The following is a 21172-nucleotide window of genomic DNA, read 5'->3' on the forward strand; positions in this document are numbered from 1 at the left end:
ATTTTGCTACCCTTATACTAAATTTTCCTCTTAACACACTTTATCCTTATTCTCCTTTATACTCTTAACCATCAATGTACTTCCTCTCTTCCCCCAAAAGGTGTGCCCATCACCGTTAACAGGCTCCAAGTTTCCCGTCCAGTTTTCATAAGTTGAGCCTGACTCTCTTTTCAAGTACTTCTTGCCACAGAGGGCATTGTGTAGGAGTTTAGTGAGGGACCTCACCCACTCACACGACTAAGCCAATTGCTTTGCACAGGGGGTGGAGACATGTAACTTACACTTTTGCAGTAGATTTAGACTAGATGTTTGCAAATTATGAAAAGAAGTAAAATTAGTCGACTGCATAAATTACTCAAAAGTGTAAACTACCTCCATGAATCTATCTCTTAGGGTGTGTCTAAAACATAACTTTTGATTAGCACAAGATACCAAAGTCATAGATGTGTATTTTCCTTTAGAAGTTTTTGTCACATACTCATATCAAGAATCTGATTTACTCTAAATCGGCTATTTAATGCATTTATCAAATGGTGCAGATGTCCCCGAGTTGTTCTTTATTGAATTCACGCATTGAGCTACCCTGTTAGTCCAGTGCTGGTCAGCTGGCAGTTCAAAAAGCCTCTAGAACAAAAGGCCCATTCTGGGAGGTCAGCCTTCTTCTGGCGTGGAAAGTCTAGGGGATATTGAGGCATGGATGGAGTCAGCATCAACACTGAGGGTGCAGGAAGAAACAGAGCAGGGGTTGGAGGAGGCACCCATGACGGTCCGGATCAGGGTGGATCCAGAGGGCCGCCTGCCGTCCAGAGTGAACCCACTTGCGGTACCCCAGCAGGGGCACATCTCAGCTACATTGGGCCTGAAGGTGCTCCAGAGGGATTTGGTGGCCCGAAGGTGTGATGGCATTATATAATTCTTTGATTTGGGCGGGAGCTGTTCTGGCGCTGGAAAATTAGGGGTAGCATGGAGAGGACACGGATGCTGGCTGCGCAGTTGGAGTGCAGGAGCAGAGCCTGGAAGCATGATGTCCTAACAAATACATTCTCTACAAAATAAATATATGTAAAAAAGCTTAAAATATATACCAAAAACAGCATCTAAAACAGCCCTTAAAAGCTAAACTCTGCAAAAAAAGATGTCATCTAAGCTGCCAATAATAGTACAATTTTCCTCGCTTCTGAAGTTGCACATATTAAACACAATGAGGTCAAAACGGATAAAGAAAGAAGTAAACACCACACCTACACTTTAAATCCTTTAGCGCCTGACTTTTTCTAAAAGGCAACCTTTGTGACTTGCCTATCTTATCGACAGAATCATCAACCGGAAGATAGTCAGTCTTCCGAGGCTGGCCCAGTTCATGCCCGCACACATCCATGTTTGTTGACTTTGTCTACCTGTTTAATCACAACAAATGTAATCACAATTATGGGTTAAATTGCTCAGGTTACGTGAGGTATTTAAACACATCCAATCACAGAATGTTATCACTATCAGAGACCTAAAATGTATCGGCTCACTCTGTGCCAATGACAATGTTCATAGATCACATAGGCCACGATTGAATCTGTCTCTAAGGCTATCAAATTACTCATGGATAATGTTGACCACCTTCAAAAGACATGTGTACTTAGTAACAATAGAGGGTTACCAACTTCCGAACATACATTTCAAGATTGAGTTTGAGCCCCTAGGACAATATTGTACTGCTCTATTTAAATCTGCAACGGACATGAAGGTAAAGAGGGACGAGCAATAAATATTTGTTGCAAGTGCAAAAGCCTAAACAGCAAAATGTGTGGGCTGCAGATACAAATATATGGTTATGGTCAACAGAAATGATACCAAAGAACACTACAAGCCAAATTGATCAATAGTCTATTTATTCAAAACATTTTGCTAGACAGACGGAACATTGCTGCTTATCAAACTCACAAATAAAGAGATCAATCTGAAAAACTTTCGAACCTCTGTTTATAAGAGACACAGCAATTTCTTATTTGATTTTATATTTTGCTATCGATCAGCCAGCAGTGAAAGCTTTGAATGATCATTCAAATGAGGGCCTTGCTATAATACTGAATAATAAATTAAAATAGCACCATGATGCCTCACAGACTTCCAATTATTGTCTTCAAGGGATACAGTTCTACCATGTAATCATGCTAAATGCTGTTACTCTTCAAAATGTCTCTACTATTTCAACTTACATTTCATGCATGAACAATTGTGCTACGGTTGGAACTTAAAAGATGGTGATATCATAACTGGTCTTCATAATGCTCAAATGTAGTTGACCCCACATTTACTAGACCCCAAGTGAATGTATTTTAGACAATGGTTATTGAAATGGACTTTTGTGCCCTACACAGAGACACAGGTAGCCTTGTAGTATTTCCAAGTCTTATTTTTTGGTTCCATGTCCAGTTAACGTCTTTCTTAGTCCAGCCAGCTCTGGTCAAGTACTAGCCAAGTACCAGCCCCACCAGGAGAAACTTGCCCAGCTGCTCATCCCCATCTCCAACTGTCACAACTCATCCACACAGGCACTTAGGCATTCCATTCATCACAGTCACACCAACATTCCGTTACCATCTCTCACTCTGGCTGAGCAGCTAGGAGACAACTAGGCTGGATAACATTAAATATCACAGTGAGGATATAACATTATCCCTTTCCTTTAAATTAAAACAAAAATACCAATACTAATGGAGAGAACTATGCATAAGGAAGTGGTAATGTTCGGAACTCAGGGATGCAATATAAAGCAAAACATCACGAGACATTGAACAGTACAAATCAAGAAAAGATGGACAAAATATGACATCAAAAATATGAGTATAAATATCCCCCATCCTCCTTCATGAACATTTTCAAAACATTTTGAAGCGTAAGCTTGCGGAGATTCAAGTTCAAATTGTAATACTCTGTAGCATAAACTGTAAAATTATGTACTGTAAGGCAAAGGGTAAAAGACCCTGCAACACCAATCTCAATAAATATGAAGTAGAATGGAGCAATGGGTAACAGACCCCGCAACCGATCCCAATGAAGATATGTGGAGTCTCACAAAGAGTAAAATACCTTGTGACACCAATCCTAACTGCAAGGGAACTAACAAGTATATGGGACAGTGACCCATGGAAATTGTGTAAGGGGCTAGCACCCATAACACACACCGTATGTAAGGTTGTACCTTAAAACTGTGCGCAACATGTAAATGGGGCCTAACCCTGTGTAAGGGTTTTACTCAATAACGTTTATGTATGAGAACTAACCCATGGCCCAAACCTCATGTAGAGGTCACTAATTGGGACTCAAACCAAACACCATCCCTGACGTAAGGGATACAACTGTGATGGGGCTATTGTCATCGCCCAACAACCATCCCTAATGTAAGGGATAAAACTGACTGTGATAACCACCCATAAAACTCACGGACCACCATAAATTGGGAAACATAGACTGTGGCATCATGGCAACAAGTATGCTGTACGAGAAAATTACTTAAACTCCAAGTAATGGGGACTCTATATCTATGAAATACAACACTCTTGCAAACTAATAGATCATGCACCTCAGAATAACTTGGATGTCCCTATGTGACACGCTGGTGAGCGATCTCTCACCCAAGTTGTGCTAGGTAAGAACAACCCCCGAGTAAGGAACCAAAAAAACCAAGAAAAAAACCACAACAAATCAAATTGCTAGACACCACATGAAATATTTGCAGACAATAAGCATTCGAAAGGTAGACAATGACAACCAAAGTTGTGCTACTCAGCGTGCACAGGCACAATGCAGGTAACTTGAAACATTAATGATGGAAATAGAAAACATAGAGCCATGGAGCTCCCATAAATAAACATTGTCCTCTACTTGTACACCCGAACTGAAGCCTGTCAAAGCAAGCATGTAATAAATTAGACACTGCAAATACACTGTTTCCATACAGGACACACCGCACGCTGGATTCTGGCACTACAGAGAAGACCGCCGAGAGAATAGGAGAGGATAGTACCCTTTCTTTGGTGGAAAACTCATCTGCCACACTGTCCGGTGATAAGGAAAGACACAGTGTCCGCTACACTGCTGACAGACATGAGGACTCCCACGCCGCAATTCCAAGCTTTATTTCATTATAAAAAAAATACGTGGTTGGCAGAGCGAAGGAGGCACACCTTCAAGTTAAATGTGCCAAACAGGTTAGAACGCCACCAAACACAAGATGGCAGCATGTTTCCACACGTCCCATCGGATGGCTCACGGCACATCGGTGCACTACATAGTAGCTGTGACGTGGTGAAAGGCTGAAAATCCAGGAGAAGACAGAAAACGTTATAGATGATCCCACGACAAGCAGTGCATCATGAACAATCCCACGAAGGCAGCGCAGGTAAGGTGGTGCGCGCTATTTAGAGCTTGTGCCACTATTTTTAAATAGACACAAGACTGTTGAAAACACTCTCTGTCTAAAATTCCCAGCTCTGCTGACAAATAATGGACACAGATAAACTCACCACACAAGCGCTTAATGGAGATGCCCTCATTCTTTTTTGAGTCCAGAGGTGCACACAAGTGCTGACGGAGACTGCACTTGACAGATGTAAAACATAACACTGAAGATAACAGTTCAAATTTAAATAAACTTAGGAAGGTATGATGTCCAAACCGCCTGATGGCACACACTCGACAACTTAAAAAATAAATAGACACGAGAGCTGGCAAGGGGGAATAACGCAGAATACTGATAGTTACTCATCAAAAAATACTTCACTGAAGAGACAAACAGTTCTGTGTGCCCCCCTGGAATGTATTTAAATGACCAAGTTCCTGACAGGCACGAAGCACTGTCCACACAAAGAAGGCAACACGTAGAAGGATGTACTCATGTTGGTTCATATTACAACCTTCAGTTAGTTGTGACTTCTAGAAAACAAAGAGGCAGGATGTATAAAATATCCCAGGAGGTGCTTTTACCATGAAGTCACAGTGGTCCTTGTAGAACGATGTGGCTGGAACATCAGATAATGCTGTAGTGTAACTACTCCAACTCACCAAACCTATTTTTAAAAAGCGCTGTGGCTGGAATACCTACATGTGGCCGTATTTTAACTACACCTCCAACTCACTGAATCTTTTTTGCAGAAAGCGCTGTGGCCGGAACACCTGCATGTGACCGTAGTTTAACTACACCTCCAACTCACTAAAACCTTTTTGAAGATCCTGAGGAGTATTTCCAGGCTGTAGTGTCCGTTGGCAATGACACTAGTGGGTGGGGCCATCCGTTGACAAGAACACTGGTGGGGCTGGCTTGCCTGGAACTCCATTCTGCTTCATGTATTTGCTTTAGTTTCTTGTAATATAGCTGGGCTGGTTACTGTAGTTTCTCTGGTTTTTGTCTTTTCTCTTTGTTGCTTAACCACAGATCCAGGGAAGACGCACGAGTAAGTCCACTCGTAGCCAAAATAATGTTGTGCCCTACACATAGAGACACAGGTAGCCTTGTAGTATTTCCAAGTCTTCTTTATTGGTTCTATGTCCAGTTAACATCTTTCTTAGTCTAGCCAGCTCTGGTCAAGTACTAGCCATGTACCAGCCCCACCAGGAGCAGCCTGCTCAGCTGCTCAGCCCATCTCCAACTGTCACAACTCATTCACACAGGCACCCAGGCATTCCATTCATCACAGTCACACCAACATTCCGTTACCATCTCTCACTCTGGCTGAGCAGCTTGGAGACAAATAGGCTGGATAACATTCAATATCACAGTGAGGATATAACATGGACATTCACTGTATTCTTTATTATGGAATCATTTATCATGTGTCTTACCTAAAAGAAATGATCACAGAGGCACTAAAGTTAGTAATAGGGAAGGAGAGCTAAAAGTACAATTAAATAAAAAGAGCAGATCAAAGGTTATTGAAGAACACTGTGGAAATTGCAGAAAATACATCTTTGGAACGTTTTGTTCGAAACATTCAAACAAAAATAAATCCACAAAAATACCAGTGTTTAATTGAATGGACAATTAGCATAAAGTTGCCACAGAATACTGGCCATTCCAGAACATCTCTATGGTGTTTATCGCTTTACTCAATCAATCAATCAATAAGGGTTTTATATAGCGTGCTACTCACCTGTGAGGGTTTCAAGGCACTGGTAGGGCAAGCTCCAGATCAGTTGAAGAGCCAGGTCTTGAGGTCCTTCCTGCTGAATATGTGCATGGTCGGGGAGCGTCTGATGTTCACAGGAAGCTCGTTCCAGGTCTTGGCTGCAATGTGGGAGAAGGCTCTCCCGCCTGTTCTGTTTCTGCGGATGCGGGGGACCTCTGCCAAGGCGAGGTCGGCGGATCGGAGTTTCCTCTTGGGTCTGTGGAAGGATAGTCTCCCATTGAGGTATTTGGGCCTGATGTTGAGTGATTTGAAGGCGTGGGTGAGGAGTTTGAAGGGGACCCTCTTCTCGACGGGGAGCCAATAGAGGTCTCATAGGTGTTGGGTCATGTGTTTGTGACATGGTGTCCTGAGGAGGAGTCTGGCTGCGGCGTTCTGGATGGTTTGGAGTTTGTGTAGAAGGGTTCTGCTGATACCGGCGTATAGGGCATTTCCGTAGTCAAGTCTGCTGGTTATGAGTGAGTTGGTGACGGTTCTTCTGCAGTCGGGGGCCATTTTGAAAATCTTGCAGAGGGTGTGGAGGCAGTTAAAACTGGTGGAGGCGACAGTGTTGATCTGGCGGTTCATGGAGAGGGAGGAGTCGAGGATGATGCCGTGGTTTCATGCATGGTCTGTGGGGGTGGGCGGGCTCCCGAGGACGGCGGGCTAGCAGGTGCTGTCCCAGGGGGAGGTGCAGGGTCTGAGGATGAGGACCTCGGTCTTCACAGAGTTGAGCTTCAAACAGCTATCTTTCATCCAGGCTGCCACATTCTTCATTCCTTCCTGGAAACTGAGTCTGGTGTCTTCGGGCTTCTTCATGAGTGAGAGGATGAGCTGGGTGTCGTCGGTGTAGGATACAATGTTGAGCCCATCCTGTCTGACGATGGCGGCGAGGGGGGCTATGTAGATGTTGAAGTGCGTGGGGCTGAGCGATGATCCTTGGGGTACTCTGCAGTTGATATCAGTGGGTTCGGAGAGGAAGGGAGGGAGTCTGATCCTCTGGGTTCGGCCGGAGAGGGAGGACTGTATCCAGTCGAGGGAGGTTCCTTGTATCCTTGCGCCGTGAAGTCTGGCTGCAAGTGTGCAATGTGAAATGGTGTTGAAGGCTGCGGAGATGTCCAGAAGGATGAGGGCCACAGTGTGTCCCTAGTCGAGTAGCATGAGGATGTCATCAGTGGCGGCTAGGAGGGTGGTCTCGGTGCTGTGGTTGCGGCAGAATCCAGACTGGGAGATGTCCAGGATGGAGTTCTCTTTGATGAAGGCGGTCAGTTGGGCATTTACGAGTCTCTCTGTGACTTTGGCAGCGAAGGGTAGGAGAGAGATGGGCCTGTAGTATCAGGTCCATTGGGTCGGCCGTTTGTTTCTTGAGGAGGGGTTTAATCTCCGCCTGTTTCCAGTTGTCTGGGAAGATGCTGGACCTAGTTCGGATGCAATGGCAGTGGCAGCCCTGTGGAATATGTGCGAAGGGCAGGGGTCCGTTGGGGCTCCTGAGTGGGTTTTCTTCATGGTCGCGGTGATGTGTTCCATGGTGGCAGGATTCCAGGTCATGATGGATGGCTTATTGGCGGCGAGGGGGGTTTGAGGGGTGGTGTCCGGTGTCTGTTGAAGTTGTCGTAGAGGACCTTGATCTTCAGATGGAAGTAGGAGCTGAGCTTGTCGCTAGAGTTCTTGGGAAGGTGGGATTTCTGTAGCTTTGCTTGGGGGTTTTGCGAACTGCTGTAGGACGTTGAACAATTCCTTGGTGTTGTCTGCAATGGTCTGGACTTTGTCTCTTATGAAGGTACATTTGGTGTCTCTTATACGCTGGTGGTATTCTTTCAGGGAGCTCCTGTGATTGTTCAGTGCTTCCGTGGTTTTCTGGTTTTGTAGGTTTTCTCTAGGCGTCTGCAGGAGCGTCTGGCTGCTTGTAGTTGTGTGTGGAACCAGGCGGCCTTCATGGGGCATTGTTTGGTGGGGCAACAGAGGAGTACGAGTTTGTTGGCTCAGCAGGAGATCCAGCGGTGGAATTCCCAGACTGTGGTTTTGGTGTCAGTCGAGGCACTGGGGGGGGGGGTTTGGAGGAGGGTGGTGTTCAGGAGTTCCTCGGAGACCTTGCTCCCAGTTCCTTTTTGGTGGGTGCGGGGAGGCTTAGGTGCGGTGGTGGTGTTGAAGGTGAAGTGGACGCAGTGGTGGTGTCGAAATATCACTCCCTACTCAATTCCAGTATGTCACATTGTTTAGAAAGAGACATTCCTACCTCCACAAAAATCACGACTCTTATGTAATGTTCTAGCAATTCAAATGCCCCCTTCCCAAAGGAAATACCCATTGCCATTTTGAAACAAAAATGTGAAGGGTGGATAATCATACATGCTACTCTGCTTAAAGAGTAATTGCTAACTAGCTTAATTCCCAGCTCTTAGAGAGATAGCATATTGTTACCATTATTTAAAAAGAGTGTAAAACAGGATGCAAAAAAATGACAGTCTTGTTAGATTAGCTTGGAGTATCTATAGGATTTGTTGTGTAATTCCTACACACCTGTATAGGATCTGCACGTTTAGACAACATACACTGTGGGATTGGTGTCCAGACAGATTCCAGACACTCCCACAGGTATGTTCGACTGTATACCAGCTAGCTCACAGTGCCACTGTAAACTCCTGTTACCAAGGAGAGAATAGTTTTTGGCAACTATCGAACATGATAACCCTGTCCCATCAGGGATCGTTAAACAGTACAGTATTTTTCGCTCAGTCACTCGTGCTCACTTTGTCTCAGAGTGATACACAGAATAAACGGTGGGGACGTTTTTCAATAAATATTCATTGAACTAGCGTCATTCAAGTGTAAAATAGGTGTGTTGAAACAACTATAAGACAGAAACAGATATAAATGAGTATAACCACCAATAGGGTAAATGGATGGTAGATTCCTACCATAGTGCTAAAAACAATGAATATATGCAAGCATATAAATACATGACAATAATAATGCTTACTCCTACGATGCAACCCTAACTAGATGTACCTAAGTGTACCTAGCATGCATGAAGGTGTAGAGCCAAGAATCCCCCTAGGCTGAAGCCAACCCCATTACCTGAAGTGAGAGACTGCAGGACACCATCTTGGTCTCAAGATGGACACCCCGTGAGGGATGTCAGACAACTGCGAGTTGGAGAGTCTGCATGCAGGAACCTCAGTGTCTCGCGTCAGTGTGTCAGCATGGAAGTCTATTCTCCTCTCTCCACCCTTGGCAAAGACATGGCGTATATATACACCCAAAAGGTACCCTCAGAGGATTCTACCTTGCTGTGTCATGTTGACTGAGGATGAGGGAAGGGATGACCCTTACACATAGTGATTATGCAGAAGATGGTAATTCTGCTGTGATTCTGAGAATCATCATGCATAATTAATGAGGCTAGTTTTCGGGGGAAACCGTATGACATTTTATGCAGTGCTTAACTAGGTAAAAGGCCAATACCAAAAACCTGTTATGTAGTGTATTGGTACAGTAAATTTAGGTGAATGGTAAGGAGACTACTCAGGCCTATATTGGGGTACCCTATGAAACATAACAGATAGGGTGCAATAGAATAATATATTTCCCTGGCACCAGAAATGATTCAGATCTCATTCATCATGCCTAGACAAAATATCGATATTTAGGTTCAAAAGGGTTGTACTCGATAAATATGTATTGCATAATGGCCAGTCATTTCAAGTGGTGTAAATCAATTATTCCACAGCCTTTCATTGGTGGCCAGATGCTGTGGTGCAAGTTAGTTATTTCTTGATGTTCTAGAAGACTTGTTATGCACAGGAGTTGTATTCCATACAGCAAGTTGGAATCCTGTGGCGGTGGGATCAGGAGAAGGTTTAACTCAAAGCATCTGCACAGAAAATTGCATTAAGCTGGGATGCTTTCTGACTCCAATATTATTTTCACTGTGTATCTATGATTGCCCATCTGTTTTTCATAAAATTAGTACATTTCCTCTAGTAATTGTTCGTTACTCAGTAAACACCATTCTTTATGCAACAATGTTCTGATTTAAGATCAAATATCAACTGAGTTACAAAGGGGCATTTATGAACTATATGCCTATTTTCAGAAACAATGCTTGAAAATAAACATAGCCAAGGAGAAGAAAAATCATAATTGGGGCTTGTGTAAAGATTCATAAGAGAGGGTGAAAAGTTACACTTCTGTAGGTATGGTCCTTTATTAAAATTCTTCTAACAAACTATGCATTAGATACATCCAAAGCAATGAGAAGTCACAGAGCACAGGTTTACAGACACTTTATAATGCAACTAGCAGGAAACAGCTAACAGTCATATTGAAAGTATTTAAAGCTAAAGTACCTCCAACACTCATGTACAGGATCCTATGTTCCACTATGGAAAAACAAATGTTCGATGATAGAGTAGGTGTGCAGTTTTTAAAATCTGGTCTATCTTTAAGGCATAGTTTCTATATACAAGGACTTCATTGTGAATTGTGTATTATGAGCACTTAAGAAGAATATCTTGCCGCATTTGTGGGGTTTGTGCCTATAAGAAGCATCAATGAATACTCTGAGATCTAATTAAATGAAAAGAACTGGAAGGTGGTTTATCTTTGCATTATGTGTTAGTAGAAAACTTGGTTGTAGTTCTGAACTGTTTTCACCTTATAAATTGGTCTTGTACTACCCAGGTAGAAATAAAAATTAAGATCAATGTCAAAGAAAACATTTATACTATACATAGAAAATCTTGTTAACTGAATAGTTTGAAATCATTTGTGAATACAGCTCTTTTGAATAACTGCCAATTGTATCTGAGAATACTTAATGATCATGACATGCATTTTTTTTTATCGATCTTCATACAAATGGTCTACTGTTAAAAGTACATTTGAGAAAATGGTATCAGGCAGGTATTGCCCCTTCTGCATGTATCTCATTCAGGATTTCGATCATGCTTCATTTGATTGCCCCATGTTGCAACAAGCCTTATCCAGTTTCTTAAGAAATATGTTTTTGCACAATAATATCACTAATGTTTATGATGCACAACATGAACTATGGGCTCCTCAAAAAACAAGGGGCTGCTCAGTTTTAAAAAAAATGTCCCGATCGTACATTTGTACGAGATATTTTCATCAGTTTTATAATGATAATTTAACTCTATTCTCGTTGCATTGTGGTTGTGAACTATTAACATACTTGGGAAGTTTTATCTATTAAATACATTTATTTATTTATGTCAATGAAATTGGATGTATGACTGCATTTTATGATTAGAACCAAGGGACAATCTTGCCCTTTAATAGTCAAGTACCAGTTCCTAGGGTAAAGTATGTGGCAGTTTTTATATAATGTATTGGCAACATTATTGCTGGCACAATGAGACTACTGTGGGTATTACTACCATTATAATTTAAGCTGTGACATGGTTACTGGCAGGCTAGTGTTGATGCATGAAACATTGCAAACAATCCATAGGAGTTGTGCATAGTCTAAAACTGTAACGCTTGGTGGGGCAGATTAGAGGGTTACATACAGTACTGCAGCTCAATTCAAAGCACCATGCCAGCTCGTTATAGGCAATGTTCCCCTGGACACTTTCAAACTTTGTTTGGAATTGTCCAGAGGAATGTAACTATAGTGAGGAATTTAACTATCATCATATCTGTAACTGTAGCATCATAACTGACATGATTAGTGTCATAATAATTGTACTATAAAGGTGTGTGTGTTTGTGCAGGGACCCATTAGTCTATTGTATGTTATTATAAGAACTGGTATTATACTCTTTCTAAAACAAAGTATGTCCACAATCAACTACCCCACACGCTAGGACTCTAGAGGTGGATTAAAAAACAGATAGTGGAATTTGCTAGCCATCAGGGCTGCCCACTGAACTAATTACCAATGGCCATGATTGTTAACATGATTATCAATGGTACCAGATAGAATTGTATTATTATTATTATGGCGGTTATCAGTAATACAGATGCTAATTCAAAAAAGATGGATAGGTAAAGGTAATTGACAGTGAGAAAATAAGAGTGCTATGTTGTGCACTGTTAAAAGACCTGGGGCATTGCACCCAATATTTGTGTCTCACAGAGGAACAGACAGATACAAAAAAGATGTTTGCCATCAGAAAACATCAATTCCTGACCATGTATATAATTTTGAGTACAAGCACAAGTAATATTTTTTTCATATTAATTTAACTCATTATGAGAAATTGCTAATTTTCCAACAGTTCAAAGCAGAGCAGTTAGAAAAAGCAAAGTTTAATCATAAAAAAGTGGTTTGAAATGTCAAGTTCACAAAATCATCTTGTATCAAGTGATAAGTTACGAGTCTTATTGCACTTGAGAACAGTCCATGACATACATATCGAATCACACAATTTTTAAACACAAAATAATATTGAAAGTAGGGCTCTAAGTAGCATAATTCATTTTCTGGGTCATTGATAAGGGTCACAGATTCAGTATTTGTAATACTCTCATGGTGTTACATATGGTGCTAAATGGCATTATTCAAATTTACAGAAAGGCAAATTACAATCCATTCAGAAACACTGATAAACAGAGAAAAGAGAAACAAGAAAAGTAGGTGCATAATGATCTAACTGTTAGGGTCATCTTAACCTTTTACAGTTAACATTCATGTACTTTCTACAGGACACAATTTTATCCATGAAGTTAATGCAATTGCAATAGCAACCCTACCCCTACCTAGAAGAACACCTATTTCTTTGTTGTAGCAAAAAACTCCACTGATTCAGTTATTCAGAAATTCTGTTTTTCAGTTCAATGCCAAGTGAAAAAGGTCGTTCTAATGGTTGTAAAATGTGTGATTCACAGTTTCCCATATAAAAATGAGAAAGTCATCTTAACTTTAAATTGCCATTTTAAAAAGGTTTGTTAATGTTTTGTTTAACCTTCTATTATCAGGCTGTGAACCATGGTGAAAAGCATTTTCCATTTTGCATCTGTCCAAAGAAAATCAACAAGTAAGTCCTTGTTGCAAAAAACCTCAGGTCGTTGTTTGTAATCATGTGATGCATTATGAAGCATGTGTCCTTTAAAATTAACATCTACAACTACTCATACATAGAATGACACTGATTCGTTTTAAAAAGATTTAAGCATATTAATTAGATACTATGTGCGCTATCTTTCCAGGGTGTTCTGCCATATATCGCAGTCAGGTTATCTTAATTAAATGCATTTGATCTAGAAATATTTTGTTTACTGGAATCTGCAAATAATGTGGCAAATGCTGTCAATCTATCAACGTGAAGTAAACACTGAAACCAAAGAATCAACCAAATCCACTGACTTGGACTGTTCCTCCCCATTGTCCATTTTAATATTAATGATTTATTCATGAAAGGCTTTGAAAGACTAAGCATTCTAATTTCCATCAATGTCAATTCCAAGAAGCAAAGCAGTGTTTGCTATGGCAAGGCGGGAGCCGTGCTCCCGCCCTGCCATAGCAAACGGCAATGTCCCGGCAATGTCCCGGCATTGGGCACCCAGGGACATTGCAGGTGCCGGCCCTGGGGGGTGGCGGTCCCCAGGGCCATCGAGGGCTCAGGAGGGGGCCGTGCTGCGCCCTATCAACTGATTTAAGCCCCGGGGGAAGTGGTGGGGCAGTGTGGGGAGGGGCAGGAGCCCCCCACACTTCTATAATATAATTAGAGCACTGGGGAGGTGGTGGTCCCCGAGGGCTTGGGGGGCCTCCGAGGCCCCCCAGCCCTACTAAACTAAAGCCCCGGGGAGGAGGCAGTCCCTGGGACAGCGTGGGGGGGGGGAAATGAGCCCCCCATGCATTTATTTATAAATAAGCCCAGTGGATGCTTTTTTGGCCTCTGGGGGTCCTTGTGGGACCCCCTGAGCAGGCCTAGGGGGTCAGGGTGTTTCTGCCCTGCCCCGTTTTCTTGTTTTTTATCTTTTTTTAACAGATTTTTTGTGACTTGATGGCTGCCAACACTTCCCGGTTTGGAGTGTTGGCAGCCAATCAGACTGAAGCTCGTGCTCGAGAGGGTTTCCGAATCCTCCTCGGCCTTCAGATATTGGTATATTTATTTTTTTAATTTCTCAGGAACTACTGAATGGCTTTACACCATTTAAAAAAGGTTGCTTTCTGAACCAAGACCTACCTTTTTGCCAGACCTGTCTTAATTCCGTTCAGCAGTTCAGGCTGTAGCCGTGTCTAAAGTTAACATGGAGAAAACGTGTTTTGGGACCCTCCTTTTTTCTGGGTCCCTGCTTGATGAATCACCCCGAAACATTCAAGACAGGACCTGACCTGAGCGAACCATTCGTTTTGAAAATTTCACAGAGATTTGTCAAAATGGCGTCAAAGATATTGGCAAAAGAGAAAAGGCTTTTTGAATATAAACAAGGTCCTAACTATAACTACCTACTGCACAAACCGTAAGTCCGCTGGCACCTCACAATGTTCCACCACAATCTTACCTCTTACTGCACTTTAAAACCCCTTGACAATGTTCCCCCTCGATCTAACTCATCCCCTCCTCGGTCCCTCCCCTTGGAAAGAGGTTGAACCCAGGAAATTGTGCACTCATCAACGCCATCTCAGGACCTCCCTACCTCAAGGACGCATCAGTGATGTTACTGACCATATCATGAATGATGTAATATGTGACATCATCAGCAGTGGATTGCGGGCGTGCGAAATATAGTTAGTACAACTAACTATATCGGAGGAATTTCAATGTTTTTGTATGAGTGAAATGTCCAGGTAACTATAACACCCCTAAAATCTACAGTTTTTTCAGTGAATTTCTAAGGTTTTTTAAATGCTAATTCCTAACATAGGGGCTCATTAGGATGGCGGACGGACCTGCGTCTGTCCGCCACCCTAGAGGAGGAGGGACCGTCCGCAGGGGCAGCGGCGGTCCCTCCAGTGCAATTAGGATGTGACCGCCAGCCTGGCGGTCACATCCTCAATATTTAACATTGCGGCGGGTGCTGCTTGAAGCAGCACCCGCCGCAAGGTTAAATATGCATGCTTAGCATTTGCATGCACAAAGCGGCAGGCACCGCGCGGTGCCTGCCGCTTCGTGCACGCAAATGCAGGGGGGTACCATAGGTACCCCCCATGTGCACCCCCCACCCCTCCAATCACCCTGGGGGCCCGCAACGGGCCCCCAAAGAAATCACCGTATGCCTTTCCACGGCGGAGAATCCGCCGCGGAAAGGCATCTGTTTTCCGCCATCCTAATATGGCTGGCGGTGTCTGATTGACACTGCCAGCCATGTTAGAGCTTTTCCGCCGCGGTCGCCTTCCGACCGCGGCGGAAAAGCTGCGGACCGATTTTGAGACCCACCGCCATCCTAATTTGGCAGTGGGTCTTTTGTGCCTCCCCAGCGGTTTTCCCGCATCCTCCGGGCCGGCGGTGGCTTCCGCCGGCCCGGAGGATGCGGGAAAACCGCGATCATAATGTGCCCCTATATCAGGCCTGAAACCTATGGTTTTTCAGTGAATTTCAAAGGTTTTTTAAATGCTAATTCCTAACTATAACGTGGCTGAAACCTATGGTTTTTTCAGTGAATTTCAATGGTTTTGTAAATGATAATCTTTAAATGTATTAATTGTTATATTTTTTTATACTGATTTACTACATTATTTTAGATTATTTATTTTTAGATATTTTATTTTTTAAATTACATTACATATGCGCGCGTGCAGAGGGGGAACTAATTCCCCTTGCATACTGGGGGTCTCTGGGTGCCAACTAGCCCACCAGGAGCCTCCAGTATGTGCCAGGGGGCTGCGTTGCTTTGCCCCGGGGGACGACGGTCCCCGGGGCAGTGTGGGGGGGGGAATTTGGGCCCCCCACACTTCTTTATCACTATGCCCCCGCGATTTGGTCCCCCCGCGGGGTAATTTGAAAAAAAACAGACCGGGTTTTTAAAAAACATTTTTGGGGCCTTGGGGGTCCAGCAAGCTTAGGGGGTCAGGGTGCTTCTACCCTGTCCCCTTTTTGAGTTCTACACATTTGTTTTTCTGCTTTCTTGTGCCTCAGTCTACCGAGGCACAAGATGGCTGCCAACAATTTCTGTTTTGGAGTGTTGACAGACAGTGGCATCCAATCAGCATGCAGCTCGTGCACGCGAAGGTACGCGTACGGTGCGCGCACGGTGCGCACAGTGCGCGCTTATAGATATACTAGCAGCCCGTCCCGACCTTGTCCGGGTACAACAGGCTTCCCCGACCCCCGCCCGCCCCGACATTGTGCAGCAGCCCGGGCCCCCGCCTGGCCCGTCCCCCGCCTGCCCCGACCCCCGCCTGCCCCGACATGGGTACCCTTACCTGAGCCGCCGCTCCTCCCGGCTGTCCGCTGCTCGCACCGCCGCTGGCCTGTCCGCTGTGTCCGCTGCTCGCACCGTGGCTGGCCTGTCCGCTGCTCCTCACGTCACCGCTTCTCCCCCGCCCCATGTCCGCCGCTCTCATCGCGCTCCTGGACGCTGCTCCTCCCCGCGCTCCAGACGTGAGCACGCACGTCGCGGCCAGCGCTACTTCGGAGGGACTACTTTGTTTTTTACTGTAAATTTTTTTAATAAAGTTTTTTTTTAAATGTATATAGCCTATAACCATCTACACACCCTGACGATTCCAACGGTGTATCGGGTGTGTGGATTGGCGCTGTGGTTCCCGAGTTTACCCGCCTCAAAGGCTGAAAGTTCTTCCTTTATTATAGTAGTATAGATATATTTTTTCTCTTTTGATTTTCTCAGGAACTACTGGAGGGATTTACACCATTTAAGCATCTGCGAATCAGACTCTACCATTTTGCCAAATTTCTTGTAATTCCGTTCAGCCGTTCGGGCTGTAGCCGTGTCTAAAGGTCCTATGGAAAATAACATGGGGAAAACACGTGTTGGGACCCCCTATTTTCTCAGCCCCCACTTGATGAATCCCCCCAAAACTTTCAGGGAAGGAGCGGAGCGGAGCTGGCCATCTTCTTTGAGAAATTCGCGAAGATTCATCCACCGGCACCAAAGTTATTCCCAATAGAATGTTGCGGATTTCCTATGGAAACTAGGTCCTAACTATATCTACCTACTGGCAACCGCCAGTAGGTAATATATATATATATATATTCACTGAAATAACCATAGGTTTCATGGTTTTTATAGTTTGGACATTTGACTCGTACAAAACCAGAGAAATTTGGCCGTTCACTAACTATAACTTGCGCGCCCGCAATGCATTGCTGATGACATCACATATTACATCACTCATGGCAAGGTCAGTGACATCACTGATGACATCACTGATGACATCATTCATGTGACAAACTGATGCATCACTTTAAACCCTAATATAACCTTTGATACACCCACTCTTAAAATACAGACTACCATTTTCTAAACCATAGACACACCAGTACCCGTTAGTACATACCCATTCACTCATTCCTAGGTCAACACACAAATCTACTTATTCACCCATACAACCAGTCATACATGCAGTCACTCATCAATACAGAACTATCATAAGCACTCATACACCTATACATACACTCACACACCAGTCATCCATAGAGTTACTCACACTCCTAGTTACTCATGCACCTCGCCTATTCAGTTATACACACACCACCACACATATTTAAACAGATACTAACACATACTTACTTTCTAAAACAATCACTCATACAGACAATCATCCATACATCCACTCTTGCAATCACTCAGTGACACATATAGTTATTTATATACTCCAACACACACATTTACTGCCTTCACCCCTTGAATCACCCAGTCACATATCTATGCACAGAGTCACACATTCCCGACCCACCTACACAGACACTCAAGCACCCATACAGATACTAACAAAACTACCAAAAACCCATATATACAGTTATGTAGATACTCACCAACCCATGCAGCTACTCATACAACAATTGACAAAGTGATACAAAAATTTACACATTTTAATCACTAGCCCAAGCATTTAGTAAGATATCCTTAATCTATCAATTATACAAGCAATTACCACCTACAAAATCATGAATTCAGACACTTATACACACACTCATTCTTCAAAACACCTTGGCTATATATCTCTATAAAAACCACATTTAAAGTTAACAAAAACCACACATTCAGTGGATGATGTCATCAATGATGTCATTTGAGATGTCATCAGTGATGTCACTGACCATGTCATGAGTGATGTAATATGTGATGTCATCAGCAATGCATTGCGGGCACGCGAGTTATAGTTAGTGAACTAACTATAACAGACAAATTTCTCTGGTTTTGTACGAGTGAAATGTCCAACTAACTATAACGTGCCTGAAACCTATGGTTTTTTCAGTGAATTTCAATGTTTTTTTAAGTGCTATTTTCTAACCATACGTTTTTTTAAATGCTAATTTCTAACTATAACAACAGCAGTTGCGTTTGTAGAGTGGTGGAGAAAGGTGAGCATGGCATTCATATACATTTTAGCAATCCCACAGTGTGGGATTTAGAGGAAGTAACAGGAGGGATAGTTAGCCCCAAACATCAACTTTGGGGGCCAACTACCCCTATTATTACCTCCAGTGGGTCCCACACAGCAGGATTGCTAACTTGTTATATCAGGCCCCACCCTCTCCCTGCAGCCCCTGGCGCGTTCTAAGTTGGAGTATTAACTCCCCTTGAACCCTGAGGGTTCCTGGGTCCAACTAGGCCACCAGGTACCTCCATTAAGCACCACTGAGCAGCGTTGCAAAGAGGTGTTCAAAGGGGCGTGGCCTCAGAACACCTATCTGCAGCGCAGCTCTGTGGCGCTTACTGGAGGTACCTGGTGGGCTGGTTGGCCCCCAGGGACCATCAGGATTCAAGGGGACTTAATCCCCCAATTTACGACGCACCAGGAACTATGTTTGCACACTTGACATATCAGGCCCGCACCCTCCCTGCAGCACTCTGCAAACTCGCCCCCTGGAATGTTCTAAGGTGGGGGATTAAGTCCCATTGAATCCTGATGGTCCCTGGGGTCCAACTAGGCCACCAGGTACCTTCATTAAGCTCAACTGAGCTGTGTTGCAGAGTGGAGTAAAAAGGGGCATGGCCTTCGACCACCTCTCTGCAACGCAGCTCAGTTGTGCTTAATGAAGGTACCTGGTGGCCTTGTTGGCCCCCAGGGACCCTCAGGATTCAAGGGGACTTAATCCCCCAATTTACAATGTGCCAGGGGCTGTGTTTGCACACTTGACATATCAGGCCCGCCCCCTCCATGCACCACTGTGCAAATTTGCCCCCTGGTGCTTTGTAAGTTGGGAGATTGAGTCCCCTTGAATCCCGTGGATCCCTCAGGGCCAACTAGTCGACCAGGTACCTCCTGTAAGTGCCACAGAGCTGCGTTGCAGAGTGGTGTCAAAAGGGTGCGTGGCCTTGGACCCCCTCTCTGCAACGCAGCTCCCTGGCACATACTGAAGGTACCTGGTGGGCTAGCTGGACCCCAGGGACCTTCAGTATTCAAGGGAAATTAATTCCCCAACTTACAACGTGCCAGGGGGCGCGCTTGCAGAGTGCTGCAGGGAGGGGGCGGGCCTTCTGCGCGATGCAGGCTTTTATTGTCTTTTTAAGAAAGGGGGCTGTGTGGTCCCCCTTCTTTGACTATTTTTGGGGCCCTGGGGACCCCATACCCCAGGGCCTGATCCCTTCAAAATAAAAAAAAACAACTGGAGGGGGGCTGCGGGCCCCCTCCTAAGGCCAAATATGACCCGGGGATCCGCACCCCCGGGACCGGGCTTTCCTTATCATTTTTTTAATTTATTATTGGGGAGTGGAACCGTGTGGCCCCCCTCCCGGGTCACTTCTGGCCCCGTGGACCCCATCCCCAGGGGCCTGGTCGCTCCATTGGGGAGCCCCAATACCCCCATGATCCCTGCCAGCTCCCCATCTCCTGCAGGAGCCGGCATTGCTTTTCCACAAGGGGAGCTGCTGACATGCAGCTCCCCTTGTGGAAATGCAATCCTACTTTGCTTCATTGAAGCAAGAGCATGTTTCCGCGCTCTCGCTTCAACAAAGCAAAGCACAGTTTGCAAGAGCCACACGGCTTCCGCCCTGTCATTGCAAACAGCAGTGTCCCGGGGCTGGGCACCCCTGGACACTGCAGGAGCCTGCCCTGGGGGGGTGGCCGTCCCCAAGGCCATCAAGGGCTCCCAGACGGGGGCTGTGAGGCTCTCCTCCCCTCATTGTAAAAACCCCGGGGAGGTGGTGGTCCCCGGCGTGATTTTAATTTTAGAGTACCCCAGGAAGGTGGTGGTCCCCGGGGCGTGTGTGGGGCTTAAGCCCCTCACACATTTTAATTTTAGAAAGAACCTGGGGGAGGTGGCGGTCCCCAGGACAGCATGGGGGGATTGGGACCCCCCATGCTTTTCTTTCACAGCCCCGGGGATGTGGCGGTCCCCGTGGCTGCGGGGTCCCCCGTGGGCCCCAGTTAATAAATTGGCAGTACCCCCGGGACCTGGCCCACCTGGGGGCTTTTTAAAATGAAGCACGGGAGCCCGCACTTCGATTATTGTTTATACATTTGGAGGGATTCGCAACCCCATTGTGCTTTCTGATGAAAATATTTTTAAAAACATGCTTTTTGGGGGATGGGGGTCCTTGTGGAACTCTCTGACCAGGCCTAGGGGGTCAGGGTGTTTCTACCCTGTCCCCTTTTCTTGTTTTTTAATGTTTTTTCTAATGTTTTCGTGTGACTCGGCACTACTGAGTCACAAGATGGCTGCCAACACAACCTGGTTCGGAGTGTTGGCAGCCAATTAGAATGAAGCTCGTGGTCGGGAGGGTTTGCGAACCCACCGGTGCCCCAGATATCGAAACTTTCTTTTTCTAATTTCTCAGGAACTTCTGAATGGGTTTACACCATTTAACAAAAAAACTGGCTCTTTCTGAACCAAGACCTACCTTTTTACCAATTTGGTGTAATTCCGTTCAGCAGTTCGGGCTGTAGCTTTGTCTAAAGTTTCCTATAGAAAATAACATGG

General features: G+C 44.6%; 1 protein-coding gene and 1 long non-coding RNA gene across 4 annotated transcripts in view; one reads left to right on the forward strand and one right to left on the reverse strand.

The window, feature by feature from the left end:
* Window positions 1–21172, reverse strand: part of STXBP4 (syntaxin binding protein 4) — a 599190-nt gene that overhangs the window by 229305 nt on the left and 348713 nt on the right. The window lies entirely within an intron of this gene.
* Window positions 13097–21172, forward strand: part of LOC144770140 (uncharacterized) — a 129633-nt gene continuing 121557 nt past the window's right edge. The window contains exon 1 of the long non-coding RNA XR_013598810.1: window positions 13097–13156. This is a non-coding gene — a long non-coding RNA (uncharacterized LOC144770140). The remainder of the gene's footprint in view (window positions 13157–21172) is intronic.

This window comes from Lissotriton helveticus, chromosome 7, assembly GCF_964261635.1.
Source record: "Lissotriton helveticus chromosome 7, aLisHel1.1, whole genome shotgun sequence".
NCBI classification, from domain to species: domain Eukaryota; kingdom Metazoa; phylum Chordata; class Amphibia; order Caudata; family Salamandridae; genus Lissotriton; species Lissotriton helveticus.